This window comes from Triticum urartu, chromosome 6A, assembly GCF_056163025.1.
Source record: "Triticum urartu cultivar PI428250 chromosome 6A, HENAU_Tu73, whole genome shotgun sequence".
NCBI classification, from domain to species: domain Eukaryota; kingdom Viridiplantae; phylum Streptophyta; class Magnoliopsida; order Poales; family Poaceae; genus Triticum; species Triticum urartu.
Window position 1 is genome coordinate 247,712,026 of NC_141878.1, and position 10,262 is coordinate 247,722,287.

Genomic DNA, 10,262 nt, shown 5'->3' on the forward strand with positions numbered 1-10,262 from the left:
TTTCATGTCAAGGTGTGGAGGTAGATGAGGACAAGGTCAAGGCCATCCGTGAGTGGATGCCTCCACAAAATGTAAGCCAAGTACGACGCTTTGTTGGCCTTGCTGGTTTGTACCGTCAGTTTGTGAAGGACTTCAGCACCATTGCTGCCCCAATGAATGAGCTAACCAAGAAAGATGTTCCCTTCAAGTGGGCAAATGCACAAGAGAAGGCCTTCCAAGAGCTGAAAGAAAAATTGACATCTACACCATTGCTTGCACTACCCAACTTCGGTAAGACTTTTGAGATTGAATGTGATGCAAGTGGTGTGGGTATTGGAGGCGTACTAATGCAAGAAGGTAGACCTATTTGCATATCTTAGTGAGAAGCTAAGTGGTCCAACTCTAAATTATTCAGTTTATGACAAAGAATTATATGCACTTGTGAGATCTTTAGAAACATGGCAACATTATTTGTGGCCTAAAGAATTTGTGATACATTCCGACCATGAATCTTTAAAGCACCTTAGGGGTCAACAAAAACTGAACCGTAGACATGCAAAATGGAGTGAATTCATAGAATATTTTCCCTATATTGTCAAGTACAAGAAAGGAAAATATAATGTTGTTGCCGATGCTTTGTCTAGACGCCATATTTTACTCTCACAACTTGATACTAAAATTCTTGGGCTGCAAAGCATCAAAGAATTGTATGCCAATGACCCATGTTTTGCTGAACCACACTCAAAGTGTAGTGAGGGGAAAGGTTGGGAAAAGTTTCACTTGCATGATGGATTCTTGTTTCGAGCTAACAAGTTGTGCATCCCAGATTGCTCTGTTTGTTTGTTGCTTTTGCAGGAGGCTCATGCTGGTGGTCTCATGGGACATTTTGGAGCAAAGAAAACTAAGAGTGTGCTGATTAACCATTTCTTTTGTCCAAGGATGAGGTGTGATGTTGAGCGCTACATACTACGTTGTGAGATTGTGAGATTTGCCGCAAAGGTAAGTCACGTTTAAACCCTCATGGACTTTATACGCCCTTATCCATTCCTAGTACACCTTGGGAAGATATTTCTATGGATTTTGTTCTTGGATTACCAAGCACTAAGAGGGGGAGTGATTCAGTTATTGTGGTGGTTGATAGGTTTAGCAAGATGGGTCATTTTATCCCGTGTCATAAGAGCGATGATGCTTCACACATTGCTGATTTGTTTTTCAGGGAAATCATGCGGCTACATGGAGTACCACGCACTATTGTTTCAGATCGTGACACCAAGGTTCTGAGATATTTTTGGAAAACATTGTGGGAAAAGCTAGGGACAAAGCTTCTCTTTTCCACTACATGCCACCCACAAACGGATGGACAAACTGAAGTTGTCAACCGCACGCTATCCATGATCCTGAGAGTAGTTTTAAAGAAAAATTTGAAGATGTGGGAAGAATGTCTCCCCCACGTGGAGTTGGCATACAACAGGGCAGTATATTCGACCACTAAATTTTGTCCTTTTGAAATTGTTTATGGTTTCAAACCTGCTGCTCCCATAGACCTTTTTCCTTTACCATTGCAAGAGCGAACCAATCTTGATGCAAGTAAGCGTGCTGACTTCGTGAAGAAAATTCATGAGATGACCAAGGAAAATATTGAGAAGATGACTGAACAATATGCAAAACGAGCAAACAAGGGAAGAAAGAAGGTGTTGTTTGAAGAAGGTGATCTTGTGTGGGTACACCTGCGGAAGGATCGTTTCCCAGATCAACGCAAATGCAAGTTGCAGCCACGTGGAGATGGTCCATTCAAAGTTCTTGCGAAGATCAATGACAATGCCTAGAAGATTGACCTTCCGATGGATTATGGTGTTAGTCCAACTTTCAATGTGTCCGACCTCTCTCCATACTTTGGACCATCAGAGTCAAGGACGACTCCTCTTCAAGAGGGGGAGGGTGATGAGGACACCACAACCATCGACAAGTCTCCAACAATTATAGGTCCAATCACAAGAAATCGCGCAAAACAAATAAGTGACCAGATGAACGCTAACTTAAGTTTACCTTGTAACCTTGATGACACAACTGTGCTTTCATCTCCATTGTTGTTGGTTGAACTTAGGTATAACATGGAAGCAATCCAACAACCTATGAGCTCTTGAAGCAACCGCTTTGGAGGAACAAGTTTGGAGAAAACAAGTTTCAAGTGAAGCTGATGCTGTCAGTTTTTTTACCTATGATGTTTTGGTGTGGCACACCCATATGATGGAGAGACGGGGCCATAGGGGTACATCAAAAGAAGCTACATCAAATTTTCTTTCCAATGCAAAAAACCTCACATCATTTGGAGTTATGAGTCAAAAGTTCTAGTCATTCTCGTGGAAGGTGTCCATGCTGTTAAGACTTCGCGAATTTCCGAGGAGCTCTGCAACAAGTCCCAAAGTTGACTGCTTATTCACCCAAGGAAGCCATGCAAACCTGCTTACTTTTGAAACCATTTTCACACCTAGCTAAGGGGGTTGTCCCTTCTATAAAACCCCATCTCCCCCATCCTCTAGAGGACCTTTTGTCAAACCATTCAGCTACAAGCTTATGCAGCAAGACTGCTAGAGAGATCCGAGAGATCTTGCTACCTTTGCTCCTGTGAGTTCATTCGGATTCGCGAGAAGGAGCCTCTGGTTCCCCCTAGTTCGCGCTCTACTGTTCCGGCCGTTTTGTGTGGATTAGTCCCAGTTTGTGGTTCTGCGATTGTTCGGACAGTGGGTTGGAGTTCTTGTAGCTTCAGTCAGCCATCCCCAACGTACGGGTTGCATCCAACCTTGGTAGGTATAAAGCTAGTTATCCCGGAGGTATCCCACATATCGAGACAAAACTCGTACTTATTTTGTCTGAAGTCCACTTCGTGGAATATCATTATCTTTTGCAGGGGTCAAGGGTCCTCACAGGATACTACTGTCCTTGAAATGCACAAATCATTCCATAGACCATATTTCTCATATCCTCGAAAATGGTCAAAATCTTCCTTCATAGAGTCACTACTCATAAAATCCAAATCAGTACCAACACAACTAACTTTATTGATTCTCCAATGACTACAATCTCTAGCATTTCCATTACATGCCTTAACTCATCGCCTCAATATAAAGGAAAATGTTCTCACTACTACTATATACTTCTCACAAACACAACTAATTATCACAAGTCTCCTTCTCCTTGGGACAATCTCTGGCAAAGTGCCCTACTTCATTACAACGGAGGCATATTACTTCTAAAAAGTCTCGAGGTTTCCTTTTTGGGCAACTGCTGAAGTAGTTCCCTGACTTCTTGCACCTGAAATAGGTGATATGACTCAGATCCTTCTTTGTAGAAATTTGGTTGTTCCTGGAATCCAATCTATTTCTCTCTTCCTGGACTTCTCCATGCCAATTAGGGATTCTATTTCCTGTGGGTCATACTCTACTTCCACTGTCGGGAATTCTACTAGGTCCCCATTCATACAACTCTAGGAGATGTGTCCTTCTTCCCCACATGAATAGCAAGACTTGGTGCAAGGTCCAATTGGTTCTTCTTTAGGTGTGTCCTCCACCTCTTCCTCGATCACAGGTTCTTGTAAAATATCCATGAGAGCTCCTTTCATCACTTCTTTCTTCTGTTGTATGGTTCTTTGTAACATGGGGTAAATGTGACACTGAGCAGGGTAGTGGGTAGTTCCTTCACACAAGAAACAAATAATCTGCCTAGTTGGGCATTCTTCAGCCGAATGACTTTCTTCACAATTTGGGCATTCATCCTTGTGTTACTTATGGGTGTGTCTTATTTCTCCACAAAGCTTGCAGGCACAAGGTTCCTTCATATCATTTCCATAAGGCTTCAATTTCTAGGACACAGGCTGAGACTTTTGCAGAGTCAACTTAAATTCTTTCCAAGTGGTTACTCCCTGCCATGCATTGATGGTTTGGTACATCCTCCACCAAGTAGCAGCACCTCTTTCAAAGCACCGAAGAGCATGATGGGTCACATCCTTTCCGACTATAGGGTTATTCTTATGTGATCCTCCATGTTCTGAATCCATCCGTCCTTCCCCTATTGACTTATCGGTCCAGGAAACATGAGTTCTTCTCCATTCATCCTCTATTGGGTCCATGGGTTTTTGGGGTGAGATAAGATAGACAGAGAGGGATACGCACAATACAAGCAATAGTTTTGAAAAGACAGATTTTATTTGTCGCTATTGGGAAAACATCAAACAAATGACAGCTCACAAACTTCGCATCTAACGTAGGTATATAATAGGGTTTGGTCTTATAAAGGTCAATAAATCTTCAAAGTCATCAAACTCTCCAAGTCTTGTTCATGCCTCCAATGGCTTCTTCCGACCATGCTTGTCTTTCTCAAGTCCTTTTTCCAGATCATCTCTGTTGACGCGAAGTCTCTCGTGATGTCCTTTAACATTTCTGGAGTTGCGCCCAAATTTCTGGATTTCAACATCCTTGGCATGAACAATGATCCTACTGTCCTTCAGTTCCTGACGAATCTCTCGTATCTCGAGGTTTTGCACCTCCAGCTTGGCTACTTTCAACTTTTGGGTCCCGTGTTCTTCACTAACTAATTTGTTGTCAAAATACGGCCTCCTGAAGGTCCATCTTAAAACTCCTGATGTAATACTCCAAATCCTGGCGATACACCGGCTAAGGCTAAATCTGCATCCTTTGCTGACAAATGCTCCATCAGCTTTCTACCATCCAATCATTCTGAAGAAATGTATGTTTAACTCGGCACAGTGACCATAGCATCAGCGACGATGACATCACAGATAACCGTGTTTCTGCTCTTGTCATTGCCATGAGCTATCATTCCATAATTGATATCTCCCGCCTTAGGGTTTTCTTGACAAAAACTTCGAGTCTTTAACTCTCCATGTTTCGGTCTCTCTCCGACACCATGATCTCGGGTATTGACGGCTTTAATAGTGTGACAAGTTCCATAAGGGTAGCTTTCCTAGGTCATACAAATGTGGAAATTCTACAGAGCCTTCAAATTCTCCTAATCTTCGGAGTCTTCAACCATTGTAGTTTCCATTATTATAATGCTTCGTAAACTCCTCTTCATTCCGAAGTGGTCTTTGTTGTCCGAAATCTTGTACTTCTTGAAGTGGTCTCATAAGTCGAATCTTCGTGTGGTCAAGAGGGGAAAGGGGTATAGTCTCACTAAAAGGAAATATTTGATAAAGCTCAGAAAAGAGGGGAGGTAAAAGATCCTTTTGAAAATGAAGTTGTAGAGAAAATCTTTCCTATGGGCTTGCCAGTTTCTAGGGGTCATGTCCTACGGTCAACATGTGCTCTGATACCATCTTGTAGCAACCCGACCTCAGACGGTCAAGTCTCTGTGCTTAAGTGTTATCCCTGGATCGGTATGCTCACACACAGTACTCGAGGATTTATAACAGAGGTAAATCACATGTATAAAGTAACATAAGTACTATTACCTCAATCCAAATAGCGGACGTAACAACAAGGTTGGGGATTCCCATAAACACAAACGACAAAGTTGAGTGTAGAAATCGTAACCCTAATGTATCACTTACTTGTCGTAAGAAATCCTACAACATGAGACGTTGCAGCCACAAAGGGTCAGTACATTGAATGTACAAGCAAATTCACACCATATGACAACGAGGAAATAATAGCTATCACTACATGCATATTTTGCTGGTAGAGGCTCTATGATTATTTTGTAGAAAAGCCAATTTTTCCCTACAACTAAGGAATATATTTTATTTAACTACCAAGTTGGTTGAAAACATTGAGGATGGTAACCCCATCTCAATCCCAAATTAAAATAATCATCAACCCAACAAATTAATTAGATTAGAGTGATGAGATCAACACGATAATTCAAGAACCAGATACTCAAGATGTCCATAACCGGGGACACGGCTAACCATGATTAGTTTGTACACTCACCTTTCCCCACAAGACTCGATCTCATCCGTTGGATTTCTCGCACTACATGGTGTTTGAGAAATGGATGATCGAGACACAGTCTTTCAGAACCATTAACTCTAAACCTGCGTAGACAGTACCAACCTACATCCCCTACATCTTCTAGCCTACCAATGGAAGAGGTCATGCAACCTACTCAACTATGCTAGAGCCCATAATAGCTTGTGGCTGCACACGGAAGTTTCAAGCACGAATAATCTTATGATCCCTTTGAGCTTGGGTGGTAGACCATAGGAGGATCACACGGTATAACCCCGGGATCTCCTAGGACAACACTGGTATAACCCCAGGTGCCCGAACAAACAATCCACCCAGATGTGTATTAGAGTTGCCACCTCAAGTTGAACCATTAATTAACAATCTCACAGCTGTCATGGATACACTCAAACCCAATCCATGTCTACGAGCATAGCATAGCAACATAAGCTTAACGTTGAGTAACTCCAAAAGGTTTGAAAATAAAACAGGTAATAGGTTCTACCTCATCATCTACTTCCCAATACCCACATGTTATCGACTCCTAACCATGCAATGTTTGAGGGTTGTAACTAATGCATAAAAACTGGGTATGAAAAGAGTATGATCAATGTGTTACTTGCCTTGTACTGATGATGAAGATGATTCGCACTCATACCTCCTGATAGTTCTACTCGTCACACTCCGGTCAATCTATCGTGAGCAAGCAATAGTAACCACACATAAGTAATCACTCCAAAATCGGAGAGAACGAAGAAAAACAATTCGGAAAACATCTAAACCAAGCAAATAACTCTTGCAACATAAAACAATTTCTAACAGTACCAAAATTAAGTGAATTTGGCCTTATCAGAAAGTTTAGGTCAACATCTTCGATTTTCAAAAAGAATCAACTCAAACGGAGTTATAAAACTCAAGTTACGAACAAAAGAAGATTCAAAACAAATCTGTTTGAATTCAAATTTTAAATCTATCAAAAACATGTTCAAGTTATTTTACTAGATAGAGGGGATGATAATGAAGTAGTTGGCATTGGTTTCGTTGGATTTGGACAAACGTGTAAAAAGTTGTGACTGTTTCAAGATCAGGGACTAATTTGTAAATAAAATATTCATGGATGTGTCCCTGGCCAAAATTAAAAAGAAAAAAAATCTATCTAATGAACGCTCGTTTTCTAAACCTAACCAGCGAACTCATTCATTACAGAAACTAACATAGCGAACATTTACTAATTAAAGAAAACGTTTCGTGGAAAAAACAAAATGATCTAGATCGTTGGATCCAGATCCGATGGCGAGCGAGGCGGCGGTTACCTTGGCGATCACAGGAGTTCGGGAAGACAGCGGCGGCGGCTTCGGATGGGGACAGGGTGGTGACTCCGGGGCTCGGCGGAGTAGACGGGGTGGGGTGGCTCGGCGAGGCGCGTCTGGAGGTGGGGTCGGCGGCGGCTGAGAGCGAGCCGGGCGGCGGCAATGGTAGCTTTCGACGGCGGTGGCGGCTTAGATGTGGCGATATGCGGGAGGGAGAGAGAGGGCGGCGGGGCTCCGACTTATATGGGGGGGTCGGCCTTGGGTGCGTGGAGGAGGGGGCAAGAGAGGAGAAGTCCGGCGGCGGCACGAGTCGCCGGCGACGGCGGCTTCGCTCGGGACTCTGTCCCGAGCCGAAGATGGGGGCGGTGGCGTGGCGCTGGGCCGGCTGGGCCGTGGCCTAGCGAATTCGGCCGGCTTGGTCCGGTCGGTCCTATTTATTTATTTTAAAAGACATTTTTACAGATAAAAGAAAATTAATAAAAACAAAATAAATAAGAACATTATATAGGCAAATAATATATCAAATTTTTTAGAAAAAGAGTTCCTACAACTGGAAAATTTTACTAACGTCAAATAAAATCATCAAAAATTTAAATAAAACAAAGAGTGCTACAGCTACAATAAAACCTAGTAAAATCATTGTTAAAAAATACCAAAATACTTTCAAATTTATTTCTCTCCAATTTTATGATGTAGGGAATCATTTTACCCTATTTTCCATATATTTTATTTTTTTAGAAAAATAATTTGAATGAAACCTAAATAACTCCAAATTGAAAATAATCCCCAAAGGGACTCTAAATTTGATTCTTTGAAACTCCAAATTCATATTTCATATGTTTTGAAGAAGTCATTTTATCTTCTCTCATGAAAATCATTGAGTTTATTAGAGTTTCTGAATTTGGAATATTTCCAAATAGAATTCAAATATTTTCAAAACCCCTTTTTCATTTAATTAAATGGAAGAAGTCATATCATCTTCTCTCTAGGGTTTTGTATTTGAAAATAATTTGAATTCATGGAGATCATAAATGGAAAATGAAAGTTTGGGAAAGTCCTTTTATTCCCTCTTATTTAAATTTCAAAAAGTTTTCGAATTTCACTCAATTTCACACAATCAATCACACAACAATCAAACAAACAATCGGTCTATTTATTTATCATAAAATTCCAAAATTTAGAATTTTGGGATGTTACACAAAACTTGATTCATACTGCTATCTAGACCGAGTCATGTGTCCTACTGTTGTAGCGTGACCCTCTTTTGTTGGATATTATGTACTGTTCTTTGTTTGAAGCACTCCTCTAGTTAGAAGGATAGATACCTTTCTGGGATCAAGTGTATCCTAACTCACCTGCATGGGATGTACTGATAATGATGATGGAGATGCTGTGAAGAAGCCATATATATATATATCAATTAGGCTTCAAGTGTGTACTTGTTGGTGAAAGTGTTGTCCAATGGGAATTATATTTTGTATTACTCATGTAGCCTACAAAGTCTGTCGCACGACCTTGTAACTTCTTACCCCATTTCTAAATTTGTACTAGTCCTCTATATTGTATATTGTGCTACTCGTACTACTACATCCCTCCTGGTTTACTGGCCCCCTTCGTAATTTGTGTGAAATTTTGACCATAAATATCACTAACTAAATGTTAATGCATGTCACAAAAAATTATATTGTTCTATTTGTATTTGAACATAGTTTCCAATGGAATAATTTTCGGTGACATGCATTGACATTTTGTTAGTTAAACCTATGGTTAAAATGTGACACTAAATACGACTAGTAAGTAGTACATTAGCAGTACTAGTATACGTCGGTCAAATTATTCATCATGTCCACACATTGAATTGACGTGAGAACACGCTGCGCGTGAGGTGACACAAGAATCCCGGCGGCGTCTTCGGATGTTGTGGACTTCAGATTTGGAGTACCACTTATATGTTCAAATCTTTCATCATTCACTTAAAACAGGCGATTGATCATACATTGAGTACCATATAACTGGAATTAACCGATGCAAGTCCAAGAAGGATTGGCCGGTGCTGCCAGCTAGCGTCAAGTTCGATCTCACGAATCAGGAGCTGATCGAGCACCTTGAGGCCAAAGTGTCTCCTGACAGTGCGAGATATCACCCTCTCATTGATTTGGTCATACCAACCATCGACAACGAGCACGACATATGCTACACCCATCCTGAGAATCTTCTAGGTAAGACACCGATCGGCTGTCTACTTGCACAAACATATTCCTTTGTTTATAGCTCTATTTTTCTTTTTAGACGTAGTCCTAGTGAAGCAATTACAATTTGACAATTAATAAAAAGTGAAACAAGTGACTGCAACATGCCAAAGATGTCATGAAAATGCCAACCACGTACACTAAAACATGTATTCGACAATACTACAGGTATCACACTGTGTGGCGTAAGCAAGCATTTATTCCAGCACAATCCCAGGGCGTTCAAAAGGGGCACGTGGACGCGTCGCAAGATACAGTCGAAGTGCGGCATGCATGCGATGTGGCACAAGACCTGCAATACCTTGCAGGTGGTGGTCAATGGCCGGCAGACGGGCAACAAAAAGGTTCTGCTATTGTGCACCAACAAGAACTTCGACCAGTAGAGGACCAACTGGGTGATGCACTAGTACCACCTCGGGGACCTAGAGCAAGAGAAGGATCGGGAGCTGGTCCTCTACAAGATTTTCTACCAGACGAACACTAGGGCCAGGAGTAAAAAGATTAGAAGTTAGTCTGGTATCGGCACTTGTACTACCTTGTCGTCCGCAAGTTGGTATTGTTGTTAATGATATGTTGGTATGAACTTGGCATTTGCTTCCAACCATCATGCCGAGGGTCGACGTGGATATAAAGCTGAATCATTTGTTTCGAAACGAATTTTCACGCACCTAATTTTTATTTGATGGGTAGCATAAGCACCTGCCATTAGAATTCCAAGTTCTCCAAATTTTTCGAAACAAGTGCATGCATATTATCATGATGAA

At 41.3% G+C, this 10,262-nt stretch overlaps 1 pseudogene; it reads left to right on the forward strand.

The window, feature by feature from the left end:
• Positions 1-1,601: 1,601 nt before the first annotated feature.
• Positions 1,602-10,010, forward strand: LOC147964898 (NAC domain-containing protein 75 pseudogene; annotated as a pseudogene).
• The last annotated feature ends 252 nt before the right edge of the window (positions 10,011-10,262 follow it).